General features: G+C 38.8%; 1 protein-coding gene across 2 annotated transcripts in view; it reads right to left on the minus strand.

Annotated features, from left to right (window-relative positions):
- Nucleotides 1-21,891, minus strand: part of LOC111140944 (poly(ADP-ribose) polymerase family member 8) — a 199,040-nt gene that overhangs the window by 174,640 nt on the left and 2,509 nt on the right. The gene's annotated exons all lie outside the window — the stretch shown is intronic.

Raw genomic sequence — 21,891 nt, forward strand, 5'->3', positions numbered from 1 at the left:
GAGCAGAGAGCCCGATGCCGGACTCGATCCCAAGACCCTGAGATCATGACCTGAGCCGAAGGCAGAGGCTTCAACCCGCTGAGCCACCCAGGCGCCCTCCTTTTATCTTCTTAACACCATACATAATTGGCTGCTCCTGGCTCCTAACTATAAAGCAATTAAGTGTAAGCCTATGAGGAGATGACCTCAGGGAAGGCCCAATCCCCATTAAACACTACAGACTGATGAGCTTTATTGTGTCTGCACCAGCAGCCAAGGGCTAAAATTAGTGTTTTTCAAAAAAAAAAAAAAAAAATCTTCCAAGAGAAAACCTGCACTCCAGGTACATGGTGGGACATAGACCTCATTTAAGAATTACCTAGGTCTGGGACACCTGGGTGGCTCAGTGGGTTAAAGCCTCTGCCTTAGGCTCAGGTCATGATCTCAGGGTACTGGGATCAAGCCCCGCATTGGGCTCTCTGCTCAGCAGGGAGCCTACCTCCCCGCCTCTCTCTGCCTGCCTCTCTGCCTACTTGTGATCTCTGTCTGTAAAATAAATAAAAATAAAATCTTAAAAAAAAATTATCTAGGTCTATGGATTCCAATAGACCTTTGAACCAACTGAAATAGAAGGTGAAGGGATGAATTAGTACCCAGGAACCTCACCAAGTAGTCAGAAATTACGTTTCCTGGGGGGTCACAGAAAAATAGAGCAGATATAGTAAAGCTCACCAATATTCCTTTTGCTCCCCCCTTATAGTTGGGCAGGTCTACATGACCAGTGTGAGCTGTGATATGAGATAGGAAGTGATGTGTATCACTTCCAGGCAGAGGTAATGAAAGACCCATGTAGATTTCTCCAGGTTCTTTCTTTACCTGAAATGGAGAATAAGCAGGGTGTTTCCACATAATGCACATACAAGATGGAAGCTCTTCAGTCTGACTCCCCAAGTGATGATACGGAGCCCCCACAGGCCAGAGTGGAATACAGAGAGTAAGGGGGAAATAAGCCTTAGAAATGGCTCATAGTTCATAATTATTTGGTTACTGCAACACAAGAAGACCATACTCACCAGCAGTAGAAAACTTCCACATTGACCAAGAACACCCAATGCTGTGATGGCTGACAGGAGTGGATAGGGTAGTAACAAGGAGAGAGTAGCCAGCTTAAAGTTTATTCCAAAAGAATAAAATATTTACACATCATCTCTGCCATCTGCATGGAAACGGGGTAGTTCATTATGACATATTCTGATCTATTTCCCAGTAACTCTCTATCTCCTGTGAAACCTCTTCTTACATAGTGCACACTCACCAGGGATTTCTGAGGTTCACGGCAAAAATACTGATACTGGTTCAGAAGTCAAATCCAGGAGTGTGTTTTGTGTTGCTGATGCTGTGTGTGTCAGACTGACATATTCTCACATAGCGCAGTACACTCACTTAAGATAAGTCCGACTGTTCCCTAGATTTTCCAAGACCAAATAGAATAAAAACCTGTGAAATCAAAGTAGAAAAGCTCTCTCTCTCTCTCTCTCTCTCTCGTAGACTTTGGGTTTGTCACATCAACATCTATTCCCTTTTCTTAGAAATGTTCCTATTATTCATCACTATATCGTATCTTCCTCAGGGTAGCTAATTTAGGGACAGCTAATTTTACCCCTAACTCTAGCAATGGGAATGGAATTCAGGCCTAAAATAATCAGCTTTTGAAAGCATTTCCCTTCTCTAGATATGGAAGAGGGAAAAAGCACCCAAGTTGTTTGCAGCTGTCTTACAATCCCATGAGAAAGGGATACTTACTGACATGGAGGGCAAGAGTTGACCTTTGGAAAGAAACCAAGTTGTTGAAGACATTGTTAAGCCCTAAACCAATCAATCCAGAAACCCAACTTACCACCCAATCTAGAGCTCGATAAACAAGAAAATCCGTTTTTTATTCAAGCCAATCTGAGTATTCTGTCATTAGCACATAAAGGTATCCTGACATAAACAGATTTCAAGACATCCATGCTCTGAAAGAGTGCAGTACACTCCAGAAACCCTGGCTTGCTTATCCCCATTCTCTAATCAACTAAAAACATGTTTAAGCTAAATGCAAAGAGAATGATTAAGAATATCATGAAATCTGCATTTCTGAAAAAGGAGCACAGAGATGACTAGTCTAGAGCAATTGCCATAAATGGAACAGCTGAAGCAACAGAAATGCTAAGATTTGATCTTCCCTGGATGGAAGTGCAACAGAACTACTAGTCCCCTGACTGACCAGCAAGCACACCACCTACGAAGAGATCTCCTCCCACGCCCTACTTCTGAGGGAAGAACAGGAGGCAAGAAGAAAAATATCTGCCGTTTTGTGACACTTACTGAATTCCTGGCGTTCAAAGTTGCCATGCGGATATAATCATTTTTAAGAGTCCATGCTCTAGGGGCGCCTGGGTGGCTCAGTGGGTTAAAGCCTCTGCCTTGGGCTCAGGTCATGATCCCAGGGTCCTGGGATCGAGCCCCGCATCGGGCTCTCTGCTCAGCGGGGAGCCTGCTTCCTCCTCTCTCTCTGCCTGCCTCTCTGCCTACTTGTGCTGTCTGTCAAATAAATAAATAAAATCTTTAAAATAATAAAATAAAATAAAAGTCCATGCTTTAAAGATGAAGTAAAATGAGCCCTAGAAGTCACTCCTGACACCAACTCACAAATAACATTAGGTCTTTAAATACTGTCATCAGGTTTCTGACAGGCTCATGCGATTTCAGCGGAAGTTGGATGCTGGTTCTCTGTCAAGACTACATTTAAGCACTTTATCATTTTTATGATATTATGTAAGTTGAAAAGAAATAAGATATATGAATATATAGAGATAACTTTAGTTATCACTTGTTATTATTCTCAATCCAGCATTTTTCCAACCCATAATTATCATGCTCAGCATTCTTACATCTTTGCAGATTGTCCTCTGAGACAGCGTGCCTAGCTGTTGTTTTATATAACCAGTCCAAAACATCAAGGTATCTACGTTATTTGGCAGTGACAAAGGCTACTGATACCAGCACTGTTATTTTCTTTTTCCGAAAACACAAACCTAAATTGAGAAATAACCACGGAAAGGAATGTTCCTCCTTTTTATCCTAATTTAGGAGGTAGAGTCTTTATTTCTTTTCAAACCCAAAGGAGAGAATCAGGCACACATTATTAATTCACCTACTTTCATTTGCTCTGATTAAATTTAAGGATGAACATTTCAGGCTGGTAGTCAAAATTGTTCACTCATTATTCAGTGAACTTCAAAAACCAACCAGCTAAAAAGTCTCCTAAGCTAGGAAACATTTACCAGCTCCTTCAGAGAACAGCATGCATCCTTGTACAAGAACATCTTATCAGTGGTCATTGGAAAGTTCCCAAGTTCATGCCCCTGATAATTAACATATTTTAACTCAAACTGCGGATTAATATATGCTTCTTTAATGCTAATTACAGAATATAAATATTATAAGCTCTCTTTCTTAAAACCTATACAGAGTAGTATTTTCACAAGTAATAACATGAGGTTAAAATGACTCTCGATGTGCCATCTAAAATAAGACCATTGTGTCTTAAATGAAAGAAGGAATGTGTAGGGAGTTTATTTTGGTTTGTTATTTTTACTTGCGTTTACTTTCTTAATAAGAAAAAGTAGTTCATATAACACTGATTATAGTTTAGGGGGAAAAATGAAGTTATGTTGTACATCTTTTACAGCAGAAGTTAAGAGTGGTTCTAAAATAGGAAGGAAAAATGAATTTACAAAATAAAAATATGTGTCAGTGATGTTAGTCAAAGATCAACTAATGCTGAGATTAGCAATATTATATCCCTGTACAATTACTTATATTCTAATGAGAATTTTTAAGATAAAATAGGAACACACAATATAATGAGGTCAGAAGTCACCCTAATCATTCATCTTCGTATTCCCATTTAGAGCACCTGGTACAGTGTCTTCAGTTTAATTGGTATTCAGCAAATATTTGTTAAATGAATGAATAAGAAATGAATGATGAGAAAATGATAAATAGCTCCTCCTCTTCTGGGAGTTCAATGCTGAGTTCAAGAGCTACTTTCTTTTAAATACAATTAATCCTCAATGTCCTTGCAAAATAGCCAAAGGAAAAATGTATTTACATTAAATCTGAAATTGATGGAATCTACAGAGGGGTCAAAAATCTTTGTCAAAATAAATAAAGCATCCACCCTTCAGCTAGGAACAGGGTATTTAAATCACTTCCTATATGGATGGCTTTCCGTCCAAGGGAGCCCCAGCTATAGCTCTCCTCAACCTCTTCAGGAAAAATCCCTGGGACCACTGAGTTCTGAGGCTAACCTGTTCTCCCTATTGGTCACTGCTTTTCAAGTTCCTCTTCAGTCCTTCCCCCTCCTAATCCACAAATACTGGGACCAAGTCTTTTCCAGGTCAATCCTGATTGCTATCCTGCCTTCCCTAATGTACTCACGCTTATCAGACCGTATGTTCTAATATTAGCTCAGGGGGGAAGAAAAAAAAAAAAAAACCATCACACTTGTATATGAGATCACAGAAAAACCGCTTACTAACATTTGAAAACACCATTATTATCCTATGTTCACCTCTGGTGCACAATTAAGCAATCAGGATGTAACTATATCCTATCTTCCTATTCGTGAGGATACTACTTATGGATTGGAAGTCTGACACAACATTTATGTGACCTAATTTTGAAAATGTAAAATAGTGTAAGGCCTCTAGGCTTAATTTTGTAAGGGGAAGATTAAAGGGACACAAGCAAGCACAGATTTATCTCTCTGTGCTATGGGATACTGGCAATTTTTTCCTAACTTAAAACATATGATATTTAAAATGCCAAACTTCTACATTTCTGCAATAACAAGGTGGTTATCATCTTGAAAAACACTTTCTGTACTTTCTCTCCAGTAAGTAGAATTAATATTAACACATGAACTGAAAATGTTAAGTGACTATAAATAAGCCAAAATGATTTCATTACAATTTAGCTTAGCAAAGGTTACTTTCATATTCTTGGCAGTAACTGTCTTTATTCATACTGAAGGCAAGGGACAATTTATAGCAAAGGAAGTGGTATCAAATACACAAAGTGGCCACCCCAGTGTGTACTCCACGGGGCTCACCTCAGATCTAGGTTTCTCCACTCAGCAGAAGTGGAGGAAGCACTGGTATTTGGGAGAACAAGTTTCTAATGGCAGAGCCTTGACCAAACAGCAGTATCCCACCGTCAATACCTTGCCATCTGCCGCTATGACAAATGGTACTATGAGCAACATGTACATTCGGCTTTGAAGCCAAAGAACTTAATCAGAGAATGAGAAAGAAAAACAACCATAAAATTAAGCAGAGAAGAAAACAACACATACAAAAATGTTTTAAACCACCAAAATAGGTCACAAGGTCATGTCCTTACATTCCCTCTGGAGTCCTTGGACGAAGTCTGTCCCATTTTAGACATGATTCTAACGAGCCTAGTTATTTGGTTTCCAATCGCATCATATTACAAGCAAAGTGGAAAGAAGAATGGGGCGTGGAAGAGATGGGACAGAGAGTGAGGGAAGGTTCCTTGACCAGGCATAGTAACCACTGAATTAGTTCATTAGTTCCCCCTTCATGACCAAGCTAAATAGTTTGCTTTTTTCACTCAGGCTTCTCCTCACAGACGCCAAAGAAGTTCAGGTTGAAAGAAACTTCTGTTCTCATTCTTGAGTCTCTTCTACAACCTAAAATCAAAGACTTCTATTTTGGATTAAGTGCTTCCCAACTGGTTTAAACTGGAATTAAATTTTATAGGAAGCTCTTAGACAATTTAAAACTGTAAGAATGATGAATCTATAAACTTTCAACTCTAGATTATTCACAATCAATTTTTTTCCAGATTCCCAAAGCTAATCCCTCTCTCATTTTAAGTAGACAAGAAATAAAAGATGCTTAAGAGTCACTGTCTATATCCAGGATGATTAAATGACTTTTGCCTCCTAGGGACCAACAGACCTTCAAGAATGGAAGAACTGGATTCAGAGCCAAACACACTTAATTTTAAGCCAAAAAAAAAAAAAAAACCCAATACACAAACAAACAAACAAACAAACAAAATCTGTAGGTATTGGGAAAACAAATTTCAATTACTCAATTGTATTTTACTAAAACAATTTTTTAATAAAACAAGAAATAGATGAGACATTAAATTCTCGTCTTCCACGATATTAAGAAAAAGTAGTATCTTCTAAAGGGATCAGAAATATTTATGATTCTTCTATTATACCTATGGTAATACATATTCTTTTTAGTTGGAACTAAACCTCACTTATGTCCTACCATTAGGGAAATTATCTATGAAAATTAATTATGGAGAAAACACAGTCTATCTTTTACATTCGTGAGAAAAGATAAAACAGCATTTTATAAAACTTGGACCATCTGCAAAATTTTTAATACACTTAAAGTATTCACACACCTTTTCAAGTAGGGTATCAAAAATAACTGTTGCTTGCTTGAATGGCAATAGACTGTTTTTATGAAAACCAGGCATGCCCTTAAGTCATAACAACATATACAGGGCTAATGGGCCTGTGCCAAATATACCAAGATTTTAGGTTTTTTATTTAAATCTGATTTTATAATTCTGTCCTCTTACCACATGGCTTCTGACATTACTGAGAGGCTAAACCCTGAAAGCACGGCAGCCTGAGTTTCTGGCATAGGGAAGGCACATGAAAGTGAAGCATACTTTTTCCTTCTTTAAAGATTTATTTATTTAAGAGAGAGGGTGCACACTCACAGAGCCTGCACAGTGGGGAGAGGGTAAAGGGACAGAGAAAGAGGGAAGCCCAAGTAGACTCCCCTCTGAGTGTGGAGCCCGAGGTAGGGCTCAACCTCACAACCCTGAGAGCACGACCTAAGCCAAAACCAAGGGTCAGATGCTTAACCCATGGTGCCACCCAGGCGCCCCCCAAGTGAAGCATACCTTATGAGACAACGATGTTTTTCTTTACTAAGTGTATGCAATCAATGCACCTAAGCAAATCTGGGGGAGAGAATATGGGGGTAATCAATTCATGTATTTGCCAGGTGTCATTTCCTTACAAATAATAGAGTTCCCCCAGGTTTTAATTGTAATTATAGTTGCTCCACAAAAATCATCAACAGACTTGCACACAGGCAGACAGGCAGACCTAGAGTGAATGGAAGAACAATATAAACACAGAGGGCTTAAAATCTCTACGCTTACCCACCCTTGTGTTTCCCACCTTGCTTGTTGTAGCAACTCCAACAGCCCTGAGGGTTGCTGGGAAACAAGATGAAACACCGGAAGCTTACAGAGGTGAGGTAAGGTGTGAGGAGAGGAAGGTAGGCAGCTATAGAAAGTAAGAGTAAAGGGCCCAGATCCAGCATAAGGAATGAGGCAGAAGTGGCAAAGCCTAAGGTAAAGACCCAGTCCCAAAACACCTTCTCCCACAGAATCTGGAGAGTTCTCCCTTTTACAACACTGCTTAAAATTACTTTAAATTATCAACCAAGTACTTTAATTAGAAATGTAAATGTTGAGGCAATCCAGCTATCAGGGGGTATAAAGTTGTTCCAGCCACCTTCTCCTTCCAGTAGCTTCTCCTCTGTCCTTTCCACAGAGTAAATGAGAAACTTGCTCTAGACAAAAACGTGAGGGCAATTTAGAAGCAAGAACCAGGATTTACTGATCTTGTGTTAGTTGTTCAGTGAGCCTTTGTTCTGTTATTTCATGATTACAAAGTTCATGGGTTTTCTTTTTTTCCTTATGTATACAAACATATACGTATCAAAATATACTTGTCAGCTAACTGCTGTCAAGGAGGAAGTTATGACATGTATCTGTCAGCGTCAGCCAAAGTTCGAAAGAGCGAACTTGGCCCTCAACAGACTAGTTCATTTCATTTCATGGCCACCCTGGGCCACCTGCCCTGGCGCCACCATTTCCCTCTCCAGGGAAGCTATGATGCAGGCCTGAGTGATTTTTTTTTTTCCCCTACAAAAACCACCACAGCAACAACAATGGAAAAAGTTTTTTCCCTACAGAGGTTATGCCGGACCATGCAAGAAAAGTTGGCAGACACTGCCACGTGTATCAGAATTTACCCAGACTTCCTTGGGATCGGGGAGGCTGGGTCCAGGGGAGGGAGCTGCGGGAGAAGGACTCTTGTAGCGGCCCCACACACACTTCCACTGCCTTCCCAAAGAAACCACTTAATATTGCACAACTCAGTTAAAGAAAGGGGAAAAAACACGAGGGTAAGCAAATAAGGAATATAAACAAAAACCTAGACTATCGCAAATTAAACAAAAAATCCTTATTACTCTAAATTTGTAGGTGAAGATCAGGAACCCAGACCAGTGGAGGGGAAAAGCATTATCACTGAATGCGGTGGTGACCTGGTGATGGCCAAAAGTGAGTCTGGAGCATCTTTAGATTCTAAAACATAAACGTTTAGACTTGGACTTCATGGCACAAAAACAAAACAAAACAAAAGCAAAAACAGGCAATTACATGAATGAACATATGCTTTACTATTTTTTAGAAAAAAAAACAGCATGCAATTACTTGAATAAACACATGCTACTGCCACTTTTTCTTCACTATCATGTATATTTAATGTAATTCTTATCAGAAACTGTTATTCAATGATAGTGGGGAAATAGAGAAAGTTTTTTATTTCCAAACCAAACAGAGCAGTCATCCTACTAAAAAAGGGGAACAATTTTTTTTGCCCTTCGTCTGCCTGCTTATGAGGTCCCAATCGCAGAAACTGGAATTGGGCTTGTGCTATAAATAATGACATCAGATGCCGTCTCCCCTATCAGGTCCTGAGCTGGACACCATCAGCATACGTGCAGGGAAGGGTTAATGCAGGCCTTGGTTGCTCAGATCCTGCACATTCCCAAAAAAGGCCTGTCCTCAAGACTGGCCCTGGGCCAGTTCCCAGGAAATGAGCTCTGAGCCCTTGGAACACTCTGCCTGATCAGAACGTTTTTATGTGCCCTAAGTCTTAGACCACGCAACACCAGTGTGCTCAGACAGTTTACACTAACAAGTGTGATATGTGGTGAACACATGTTTTTGCTCTGGGAGGCTGGAGTCTGAAGAGCCAAGGTCAGTTATAAAGGTGTGGCATACCTTTGTGATTGATCCCTAATGAAAACCCTGGACACCGAGGCTCAGTTGGGCTTCTCTGGTTCACAGCATTCTGCCCGAGTCGTCATACATCATTGCTGGGAAAATTAGGTGTGTCCATGACTCTGCTGATAAGACACTTGCAAACTTCTGCCTGATTTCTCCTGGACTTTGCCCAGTGAGCCTGTGCCCTCTGCTGATTTTATTCTGTACTCTTTTGCTATAATAAACCAGAACTATAAATTAAACTATCACAGGACTCACAGTGTAACAGCTTCAGAGTCCTGTGATTCCTTCTAGCAAACCACTGAGCCGAAGAGTAGTCTTCAGGACCCCCTTTCCTAGCACACTGTCAAGTTCAATCATAAAAACCGTGCAAAATCACTGCCAGTTCAGAGATAATAAAGCCAAGACTTTTCAAAGAGGTTAAGTCATTTGCCTGGTTGTTTAAAAAAAAAAAAAAAACAACAATCTGTCCATTCTATTATTACTACACTGTAGTGTTATGGGTCACAAAGAATTTTTTAAATAATCTTATAACTCAGTCAACACTGGAAAAACTTCCTTTGGAAAAAATAAAATGCAATTTCATAAACCCTGAAAAATAGTTAGACTACAATTGGTCTGTAAACACAATCCAACTTAAAGTTGGACTTATAAGAACTTTATGTATGTCTGGGATGGTTCTAAAAGCCATAATCAAATGTTTTTTCACCTATAAGGTGTCCCTCATCTGCTTACTCCTTCTGCCCACAAAAAGTTTCCAGTGTAATTTAATTCTCAGTACTTCCTGTCTTTGAATACTGCGGGTCTATGCATGGTCTGTGCATGTTGGGAGTTGGGGGTTGGGGGGGAGGGGACTAGAAAGAAAGAAATAGGTATATTACTATTTTCTTCATGTCCGCAAATGTAGGTTAAAAGATTATCTTTGGATGTTTAGGAAGAAAAATTAAAATGCATTCCAATGTCAATGTTTGCAGGTATGTGCCTATCAATGCCAGTGTGTGCAGGCATGCATCATATGTGCAAGACACACAACAGCAGACACATTTCAAATAGGTTTTGTTTTAGGCTCAGCATTCCGCCACATTAGTATCTGAAAGCACCAACTCCTACTTGATTTTATTTGAGAAGTACACTGGCATTATGTCTTTCTTTGGGGACTAAAAAATTAGCAGGCATAGAATTTCTGTAATAATCATTAGTATTTCTTGAAATATTCTTGTTTAGTGTAGTTTTATAATCTATATTTGGAAAACACTGATAGAAAACCTAATTTAAAATGATGATTTTCTTCTATGGAATTAGCTACAGACTAAATTCATAATACAGGCTATTCATTTTAGTTTTGTGCCAAGGCACTTTAATTTAATAAAAATAGCTAATTTTACATTTTCCTAATTCAAATGTATATGCCTGTGTAATGTAAAAAGGATTTTTAAACTTCTATAGATCAGAGTCCTTATTCAGGAGTTGAAAAAGTCTTGGCAAGAACCTGCCTTTCTTGGCTGGCTATTTTTTTAAGACTAATTTTTAGAGTAGTTTGGAGATCACAGCAAAATTGAGCAGAATGTACAGAGATTTCCCATGTACGCTCTATTCCACATGCACAGAGCCTGCCCCATGATCAACATTCCCCATCAGAGTGGTACATTTGTTACTAATGATGAACCCACAGAGACACATCATTATCACCAAGAGTCCATTTTTTACCCTTGGGTTCACTCTTGGTGTTGTACATTCTATGAATTCGAAAACTGTGTAATGACATGTATGCACCATTACAGTACCATACAGAATAACCTTACTGCCCTAAAATGCCTCTGTTCCACCTGTTCCTTCCTTCCTTTCCTGTAACCACTGGCAACCACCGATCTTGTTATTGTCTCCATACTTCTGCCTTTTCCAGAGTGTCATATCGTTGGAATCATACAGTCTGTAGCTTTCAAGATTGGTGTCCTTCACTTAGTCATGGGAATTCTTTCCCCCATGTCTTTTCAAGGCTTGATAGCTCATTCCTTTTTAGTGCTGAATAATATTCCATAGTCTGTAAGTATCACAGGTGATTTACCCATTCACCAACTGAAAGACACCCTGGTTGCTTCCAGGTTTTGGCAGATTTGAATAAAGCTTCTATAAACATCCATGCGCAGGTTTTGTGTAGACATAAGTTTTCAACTCCTTTAGGTGAACACAGAGGAGTGTGGTTGCTGTACAGTATGGCAAGAGTATGTTTAGTGTTGTAAGAAACTGTGAAACTGTCTTCTAAGTGGCTGTACCATTTTGCACTCCCACCAGCAATGAATCAGAGCTCCTGTTGCTCCACATCCTCACCAACATCTGGTGTCCTCAGTGTTCTGGATTTTGGCCATTCTCATAGGTATGGAGTGGTAAGCACCTGTATTTTCATTTAAAAGTGCATCTGAAATGTAACACTTCACAGACTGTACCGCAAAGACTGAAAACGTCACAGTTCTGTTTTAAAAAAACCTTCTGTGAAACTACTGCCCTAAGTGGATTTTTCCCTGCCAATTACCTACAGCTGGAAAAGGATTTTGTGTATGTTGGACATTGAGAATTGAAGACACTGGAAATTTTACGTTAATGACCTGGGAAGTCAACAGAGAAAGCTCACATTAGATCAAACTGAGGGAGGAGGTAAGAGAAATGGGTGAAGGGGATCAAAATGAACAAACCTGCAGTTACAATTAGGTCATGGGGATACAACGTACAACACAGTGATGACAGCTAATAATACTGTACTGCATATTTGAAAGTTGCAGAGAATAGATCTTCAAAGTCCTCATCACAAGAAAAAAAAATGTTTGTGACTATGTGTGACAGATTTTAATTGGACTTACTGTGGTGATCATTTCCTGATATATATACATATCAAATCTTTATGTTGTATATATGACACAAATATGATGTTATATGTCAATTATACCTCACTCAAAAAAGAAAATCAAACTAGTATGATTTCATTTTTTTTAAAGATTTATTTATTTGAGAGAGAGCGCGTGTACGCACACATACAAGCAGGGGGAATACCAGAGGGAGAGAATCTTCAAGCAGACTCCCTGCTGAAGGCAGAGCCCCACGTGGGGCTCTATCAATTGACCCATGAGATCATGACCTTAGCCCAAGCCAAGAGTCAGACAGTTAACCAACTAGCCCCCAAATGAACATGATTTTTTAAAAAAAACTAAGTTTAAAATCTTTCTTGCTCCAAATTTTATCATCTGGGAGTCAAATTCAGCCAAGAATATGCAATTCTTCTATTAATTGAAACTCACTTAAATCACCATTCTAAGCTGGTTTTCCCATAAGGACGGACTGCTCCAAAAGAAACCAGAGAATTTGGCTCACAGTGAATCATTCGAACTTTTTCTTAGTTAACTAAAAATGAATTTGACCATTCACTAGAGAAATCATATCAAATTCTGTGGTGATAATGAAATAATGACTGCTTTGCAGCTGGAGGGCTTTTTTTTTTTTTTTTTTTTTTTGCATATCTAGCTGTGGTGCATTTTAATAAGAAATGATGACTGCGTCAGCTTTTACCCATGAAGCAGATCTTTATGCTCTGCTTCTGTCTTCCACTCACCAGTGTCTAAGACTTTGTTCGTAAGAAGATCACTGACACAGAGACATACAGACTAACAAACGTATCATCACAATAATGAATTCACCCACTTAAGATTTGGCACACTAATTTCAAAATGAAAAACCTAGAATTTACTAGATTTTCAGAATTTACTAGATTTTGTGAGGTTCCACTGTTTTCCCTGAATCACAAAAGCTATGGAGCATTCGCATAGGAACAGGTCTGCTGTTAACATGAATCATTTTCAATATATACATGACACTGTGTCCACAGGACCGCACCTGAAAGCACCAGCTTCATTCTCCATTCATGTGTTACCAAAAGGAGCATGTGGCTTCTTCAAGTGTAATGACTGACACTGCCTTAAAAAAAAAGGGGGGCGCCTGGGTGGCTCAGTGGGTTAAGCCACTGCCTTCGGCTCGGGTCATGATCCCAGGTTCTGGGTTCGAGCCCCACATCGGGCTTTCTGCTCAGCAGGGAGCCTGCTTCCTCCTCTCTCTCTGCCTGCCTCTCTGCTTACTTGTGATTTCTCTCTGTCAAATAAATAAATAAAATCTTTAAAAAAAAGGGACAGTTTGCTTCCTGACTCATGTTGAAAAAATTCTGAGCAATATTTTAAAACTTCTTCAGTAAATTTCTCATTTGGTGACTGGGAGGAAAATACATAAAATCAATACCCTCATTGATTTCTACACGTAACTTATCAAAAAAAAAAAAAAAAGTGAAACTTGTAGATAAATCCCATATTTCCCTCGCCACAAATTTCTCCAAAAGTATAAACTCCATCAAAGAGGGCTCGCTAGCAAGCTCTACTGCACTCAAAGTGACAGAATTTAAGAGGCCATAATGAGTACTTCTGCTACACAAAATCATTATCTATCTCTAACACTTCCTTCTGAGGCTGACTTCTAAACCTGTACCAGAGTGGGCCCTGCTAACTTCAAGGCATTGATGAAGAATCGTTGAAAGCTCTTATCATAAATGGATTCAACACAAATGATGACAAAGTGAGAGATCCAGAGAAATATATCCTCACATAGGAAAGTCAGTGGCATAAAATGCCAAATGCCTTTAACTGAAGCTTTCCTGTTCATTAAGCAAGTTCTATAAAAACTTCTGAAAGTAAATTCTTCAGGGCTCAATTGTGAATGTGCAATTTCTATTTCTACTATACTGCTATTTACTCAAAAACTAATTTTAATGAGTAAGACTCAGAGTTTGCCAAAGTGCTTTCCAAAAAACAACTTTCTCAAGATGTTCCAGAGTTCTAATCAAGTGAGAAACCCTGAATACTTCATTCACTTCTTGGATATGCATAATGTATACTAACAGAAAAAGTTCCCAAAAGTCAACCATTAGAAAGGTTTAATATTGTTTCAATAAGCATTTCCCAGACATAGCTGGCCACATATGCAACACCTAATTGAACAGTTTGGGAAATGCTCTCCCATAATGTTAGAAAAATAAGACTCTCATTTAAGAAATAGTAGGAAATATTTATTATATTCTAGGCACTCTGCTGGGAACCAGATTTCTAGTCTTTAAACAGAATATTGGTCTTTTGTGACTTTTTTTTTTGACTTACATTTTTCTCTTTTATACAGCTTTGTCCTTAAAGCATTGTTTGTTTGCTTTCCAATTTTGTCTGAACTTTTTTCTTCATTGATGTGAAAGCCTAACAAATGTAAAGTAGTTACATTAGTATCTGGCTCCACTCTGTACTTTGTATACAGTAAATATTCTGTAAGTGATTCTTGGATAACAAACTGTACATGTTTTTAGGACAAAACAATGATGAAAATCCAAACAAATGCAACACTTCTGAGTTGGTTGAGAAATCCTAAGAACACTTTCAGGCCATCAGCAAGATCTTTTCAATCTATATTTCAGAATGTTTAGAAGGAAACCATTTTAGGGGAAAGTCAGTTAGCAGCTAGCTTTCTGCACATTTCCGTATGGGGAAAACTGATCTGGCTGCACAAAGGTGTAAGTGGATGATCCCCCTTTTAAATTTAACGTCGTGCTTGGCATGTTCCGTTAATACCAAGAAGGTATCAGCCAGGAACTGGGATGTCACCGATACGAAAATGAACTACACTCAAAACTTGTTGTTGTTCTTCTGTAATAGATTGGGAACAGTCTATTTATATTCTTATCCCATCTTCCTCAGATTTCACCATCTTCTCATTCTCAGTCTGTCCTACTCATGATCTTACTCTAGCCTCTCCTTGAGCATAAATACATCATAAATTTTCAGAGATGCCACTTGTGGTCAAATAAAAGATTAAATGAACTGGCATCCGTGATCATAAAAATCATGATCTCGATATCCAAACCAGGTCCATTATGTGACACAGAAACTACACAATCAATAAACCTTCAACAACTGTGGATGCTTCGTGCACTAAGTACAGACTGGGGGCTGCTGAACGGAGAGACCAGGTCGATAAAAGGACAGTGGGAGCCTGAGAAGTATGCACGACTGGATGGGGAAGGTGGCTCTAGAAAGCCAAGGATAGGGGGTTTCGATTTGTTATGGAGGAAACCATGGTCACATCTGAGGGCTTCTGAGCAGAAAACTCCCATGGTGAAATTCATACTTTCTTTTTTAAAAGGTAATGTTTTTTGTTTTGTTTAAAGATTTTATTTATTTATTTGATAGAGATCACAAGTAGGCAAAGAGGCAAGCAGAGAGAGAAGGGGGAAAGCAGGCTTCCTGCTGAGCAGAGAGCCCAATGCAGGGTTCGATCCCAGGACCCTGAGATCATGACCTGAGCTGAAGGCAGAGGCTTAACCCATTGAGCCACCCAGGCGCCCCGTGAAATTCATACTTAAAAGAGTTCAGGTGTCAATGAACTGGACAGGTGAGGAGCTGTTAGTTAAGAATTTAAAACACTGGGTTACAGTGACTGACCTATGTCCAGGGATCAGGGCCCCCGACGAAACGCTGACACTGTGAGGGATGAAGATGCCCATGATGATTTCAAAGAAAGAGCCACTAAAGCTTTGAAAGAAATGAAGAGGAAGGTGGGATACACAAAACCTGAGACGGATTCTTCCAGAGTGGCTCAAACAAAGCCAAATGAGGGAAAGGCTGGGAAGAGAAGCTTCTTTGAACGAGGAAGTGATGGGTTGTTCTGATATGCTGGGTTCAAGTGTCCAGCATTGAAGTGAGGCAACAGGACAGGAAACCTAAATTATGTCCCAGTAAAATAAGAGTGACAAGCCTTATCAATAAAAGCCTATTTCTTATTAGCCTTCCCTGGGGGTACATGGAAAATGGGCTTTCAAAAACGTAGAGAGCAAAAAAGGGAAAGGGGACATGCCAATAACTGAACAATTCCGTACTAAGTCAGTGGCAGCTGTCTTAAAGCAAGATTTATCTACTACAGCACAATCTATCCAAAAGCAAATCTGTGCAGAGAATTACAAAATATTTTTAGGACTGATAAATGTTCTCTTACATGTATTTTTCAAAATGCTGTCGAGAGAAATGATGGGGAATTTAAATGAGTCGGCCCAATATTTGTGTAAGGATTCCACAGCCAATGTACATAATTTTCTCACTATTAATGCTTAGCACTGGGCTCGGGCATTTCCCTTGCCAGCCAGTGGAGTTTTCAGTACTGGCCCTGGCAGGCATCCCACCAAGCAATCCCTCCCCAACCCCAAACATTCCCAATTACCCTCGTCATGCCAGTTTAACCACTGCCCCTTAAACCTTACATAAACATAGACTCACATGGCAATATACTCCGACTCTGCTTCTTCCTAACTGTAAGCTATTTAAATTACCTCTGCCTCAGTTTCTTTAGCTATAAAATGCAAAAGAGCTGACAAAATCCCGACTTGTCTCTGTTGCAAACATGGGATGTAAGGTAGGCAAAAGGTACAGCAGAGACTATGCCCAATAAATATAATTAAGAGTATTATCTTAATCCATAAAATAAACGGAGTTTAAATATTTTACTAGGTAAGTTTCAATAAAGTTATATTTGTGTTAAATTGGTGGTTATTTTAGGTCAGTGGTTTTAAAATTCATTTAATAATGAAATCCTTTTCAAAAAAATTGTGTACAGAAAAGAGCCAGAGCAGCTATAATTTACAAAGGGATATGAAAGCTCAGATTTCACTCACTCATTCGGATTCTTCATACTTCCTTCACCAGGCACCCCAGCTTCCAATGTAGGCTCCCAGGGCTCCAGGGAAAAGACTTTTTCTCCTAAATCATTATTTTTGGATAATAACTGATAAAGTATAAAATCACGGGAAGCAAGTCCCCATCACCAAGAGGAACATGCTAAGTTCTGATTTTTAAAAAAATGATCGTTCTTTTCATTATGACATCTTAAGAAGCACTTGATGGTTTCAAAATAATTGCATATTTCAAGATTTCTAGAATGAGTATGTAATTCTTTCACAATGAAAATTGATTAATCTCTTTGAGATGATCTTCTTCTACTTCGCCACCCTCTCAACACCCCCAGTCCTGCATCCACATACACTTCTCCTTTCGAAGAAAGTCAAAACAAATGCACTTTATCAATCAAGTAAATTGCCTGTCTCCATGGCATCCCGTGAGCAAGGAATTAAACATTGGGAACCCAGGTGGATTAAGGCCTCCAGAAAATCTGCTTGATCACCAGAATGCTATTGATTTTTTAAAACTGAATTAAATACTTTTAGAGTCCAAACTCCCTAGTGTGTCATCGTTCCCATTAACTCTCTCATAATGTTAAGCAATTGCATTATCTTTCTGTCCCCTAAAAGCATTCGAGCACGCCACGGGGCTTATAACTTGGCTACACAGCCTCTGAATTCTTAAGAAATTCTATTGCAAGTGACATGACCAGATCTGGGGCTTTTTGAAGTATTTGACTATCACTATACCTGACCATTTAGTTAGAAAATTGCTTCTCACCTGCCGGAAGACCTTTTAGCAATCATTGAATGATTGAATAAGCATCTACTTATTCAAAAAAAAACATTGTACTAGGCAGGGAGACAGGATCTGGGGAAACTGCAATGAATAGGACGGACCCTGCCTCCAAGAAGCTCAAGGTCAGACAGATGCTCAAGGAAACATATGCTAATAAAACAATGTGACAACATGGTTTTAGAAATACCTAGAAGAATAATACAGGGAACAGAGTGCCAAAAAAGACTTCTCACAGAGGAATTTGTTTGGATCTTTAGCAAAGATCCAACAATGAAGGCCCTCCAGGGCTGAGATGCGGGAAGATGGGGAGGACACGTTGTAGATGGGAGTTTTGCAGCATGTCCAAAGGCCCAAGAAAAAGAAGGGTAGCATGTGATTTGAGGAACTGTGGACACTTCTGTTAGTGATACATGCGATGCTCAAAACAGTTATGTGAACAGAATATCCCAAAGGAGGGGGGCACATACTCACACACTTCAAAAGATGCCACTCTACCCACGACCACAGGAAAGAGTGTCTCTTCCTATAATTAAAGGTATACACCTATAGCCAACTCTGAACATTCTGCCAGATATTAAGTGTCTAATGTATTAATAATTTCTAATATAAATGTTAGATTTCTTATCATACAGTCACACTCCTCGATTGGAAAACTCTCAATTTAATAAACATTTCTTTATTCTCATATCCTTTCTAAAGGGAAGACACTTTTACATTCTTGAGTGAAAAAAAAACTGAGGTCTCAAGAGTTTAATACAATCCCTGGAGGCATATATTTTATATGCATATAGACACATAAAATGCTGAAAGAATAAGCTCTAACACATTAATAGAAGATGAAAAAAATCACGTGTTTCTTCCTATGTTCTTTTTTCTTTGGCTTATCTCTTTAACAAAAAGTCTTGACAATGAATACTTCTGATTTGTGCATTTTCTAAAACCTCAGTTATATCCTCACGATATACTATCCTTGCCGGAAACTCACAATCGGGGAATCCCGCAGGGGTCCATGGCCAGGCCCAGTGGGCTCCCCTTGCTCAGTCCTTTTTTTGCTGACAACTGGCACCAGGGACTCAGCCTGCTCTCCTATCCCTAGGAGCTGTCACTACTTACTTTCTCCTTTCTGTTTCTTCTACCACTAACTGCACAACTGACTACAAATGAGATGAAGGGCCAGAATCCCTTTGTGGTCTTAAGGATTTTACTATTAATCAATAAGGGAGAAAGAAGGAGGCAGGAGATCACAAGCATGACAAGTACAGGGAAGGAATGACTTTTGCATAAACTTCCCAATTGTGTACAGTTGAGGCCAGACATTAGCACATCCCTGAAACTGGAAGAAGCACTGGGTAGGGGCCCATGGAAGGTCCTGAACCACTGACAGCTGTGAAGTTATTCCAAGAAGTCCAGGAATCAGAGGTGTGTTACAAAGACCATTGCTAGAATAAATTAATCTAGCTGTATATATACATTTTCAAGCATATGTAGACGGTCTTAAAAACCAAACTCATAACATCTAACACTTCTTTCTCATTATTTCCCAATCGAAAGACACAAAAACTATCACTCTCCAATCAGTATCTGCATGATCATTTGATGTTCAAGCGTCTCCATGTTCAAAGAGGCTGAGAACAACAGTGTAGAGGAATGAGCACAGGTCTCAAGAGGGTTACAGAACAGGGTATACACATGGTAGCTTCTTCAAAGAACCGAGTAAATTTCAGCATGTTTCTTAAATTCTCTGAGCCTCAGTCTGTACATCCAAAAGTGAGGATATAACAGTTACATGAACCTTCTCTTTAGGGAAACTTAACTGAACTCAGTCTCTCAAATGACCATAAGTTCCCCCTTGTTCCTCACCTTAAGTCCACCAAGAAAACAGAACAGCCAATGTTAACAAGCCTTTCAACCTCCAAATGAAAGTTCAGTTTACCAGGCCACTGGCCAGCCCTGACACAGTTGCCTCTTGGCATTACCTCCTACCCACAGAAACATAAAACAATGTATGTGTAAAACAAATTCTCCCTATTATTTCTTTTTTGAGTAGTAACATGTGAGGTCAACCTTTGCCCTTAGAACAAAGTGTAACTTGTTCTTAGAAAGTATGAGAAAGAGAAAATGGTTTATTAAGTTTTATCTACAACCTGAATTGAAAATGATCCTTTAAATATGTTCTCAATGGTTTAAATGAAATGATAGTTAAATATAATTCAAGATAATCATATACTATTTCTCCTTAAGATTCCCACCTCCTTTAACCATAAAGTCAGTCTAGTTTATTGAAAATGACACTATTGCTAGACTATTATAAGTTAATAAGCACTTTCAATCAAAACAGCAGGATTTTTTTTAAATTTTTAAATGCCCAATTAACATGCCACAATGAGAAATACAGAATAAATATCAGATTCTAATGTAGTTAATGAAAACAATGCATTTTTATCTTCAGGGGAAAAAAATGTCTTCTCTGCCATTCGCTATAAATACTAAAAGACTACCATTAAAGGAATTATTAGCATTATTATACTAAAACAAATTTTTATATATCATTTTGTAGAACAAGCTTTTGGGGAGATTTGGGGGAGACAAAGAAATTACAGGAACAGTCTGTTAAAGTCTTCTTTAGTAGATACACAAGTCCCAGGTATTTGAATCTGAGACAAAAGAAAATACTATCCCTTAATAAGATTACATAGAAAAGGAAACATCTCTTACTTTAAGAGCAACCAAGGTGCTTGCTCCTACAGTGAAAACTGAGGTTATTTTAATTAGTTTATTATTTATCCCAAACCCCACCCCCACCCCTGCCACCTTGCTCCTGGAGGCTTCCATACCTTCTTCACAACTTGCTATGTTAACACCAGTTCAATAATTTGCTGATACAGAATTTTACTGCAGCATTTAACAGATCTCAGAGATTAAGTGTATGGCTCACTCCCTCATTGTACAAGTAAGTAAACTGAGCCCAAAAGAACCCAAGCATCTTATTGAAAATAAGCTAGTTAGTTGAAAAACCTACCCAGAGCATTCCCCAAGCCACACCTCTCACTGGGTGAACAGCAGTAACTGTTACACTGCTCAAGCAGCTATCTACCTGATTGCGTGGAGAATGTTTTCAATGGGACGCATGGCATATTTTAACTGTTAAAATAATCCAAAAGGATATTAGTCATACACCAACCTCCTCTGGATAGTAAGTGTAGGAGCAGCATTAATTTAGCTGAATCTCCTTGAAATTATTCTTTTTATTCACAACTACAGTGATAGTACCACAATAAATTAAGAAGTACTGTAATTTCATCCTCTCCCAGTAAGTACATGTTATGTGTGTTATGTTCTCAACTAGTAAATCAAATCAATATGCCAGTCCTGAGGCTTAGGCTATACATATGGGAAATGCGATAACCGTTTTAATTAAAGCTTTTTTGAGACACAGATTGCAGCACGGATCCTAAGCATTTTAAAGATTCACATTAATTCCAATCTTTTAAAAAATGTATTTACAGAGGAAAGCTTCTTCTGCAATTTATATGTTCATAAATGTTTCCATTAAGCTAAGCAATATTTTGGAATGTGGTCAAATGATATTGAATGTCAAGTCCTAACAGCAAGGCTAAATCTCTTGACATTTCCCATATGTGGCCACTGCCCTTTTAAACAAATGTCCCCAAAGGGTTAAAAGGGAGAAAATCCTAACTTAACAAGTGAAGACTGCAAGATGTGTTTTAAAAGCTACCTTTCATTTTAACTCTACCTCCTAAATACAAAATTGGATTTGGACTTCTTTCACACTGTTAACAATTTAGTATTAATATATGCATCTGTCATACCTCCCCCTCAAGAGAGAAGTTATACACTCCAGCTACATATAACTTCCAAATTCTTTCCAAAACTAAGTGTAGAAAACCAAAATACCGCTCCTTAAAAAAAAAGTATGGAGAACGGGCAGACTGCGTATTTATGTCAACCTTCAGAAAACATGGAAACACGCAGCCCCAACTCACCAAGAAAATTATTACTTGTGTTGAAACTACTTTGCGACACCTTTTATGTTTTATGCATTTCACTTCATACCCAGGATTCCAGTTCTTCACCTGCTTGGAGCCGTCAACCCCCAAATCTCTCAAGAGCGAGCTGCTACTACGGTATAACAGCTTTAATACGAACAGTGCAAGCGTTCTGCTCA

This window comes from Enhydra lutris, unplaced genomic scaffold (genome assembly GCF_002288905.1).
Source record: "Enhydra lutris kenyoni isolate GAN:26980312 unplaced genomic scaffold, ASM228890v2 scaffoldscaffold5, whole genome shotgun sequence".
Classification (NCBI taxonomy): domain Eukaryota; kingdom Metazoa; phylum Chordata; class Mammalia; order Carnivora; family Mustelidae; genus Enhydra; species Enhydra lutris.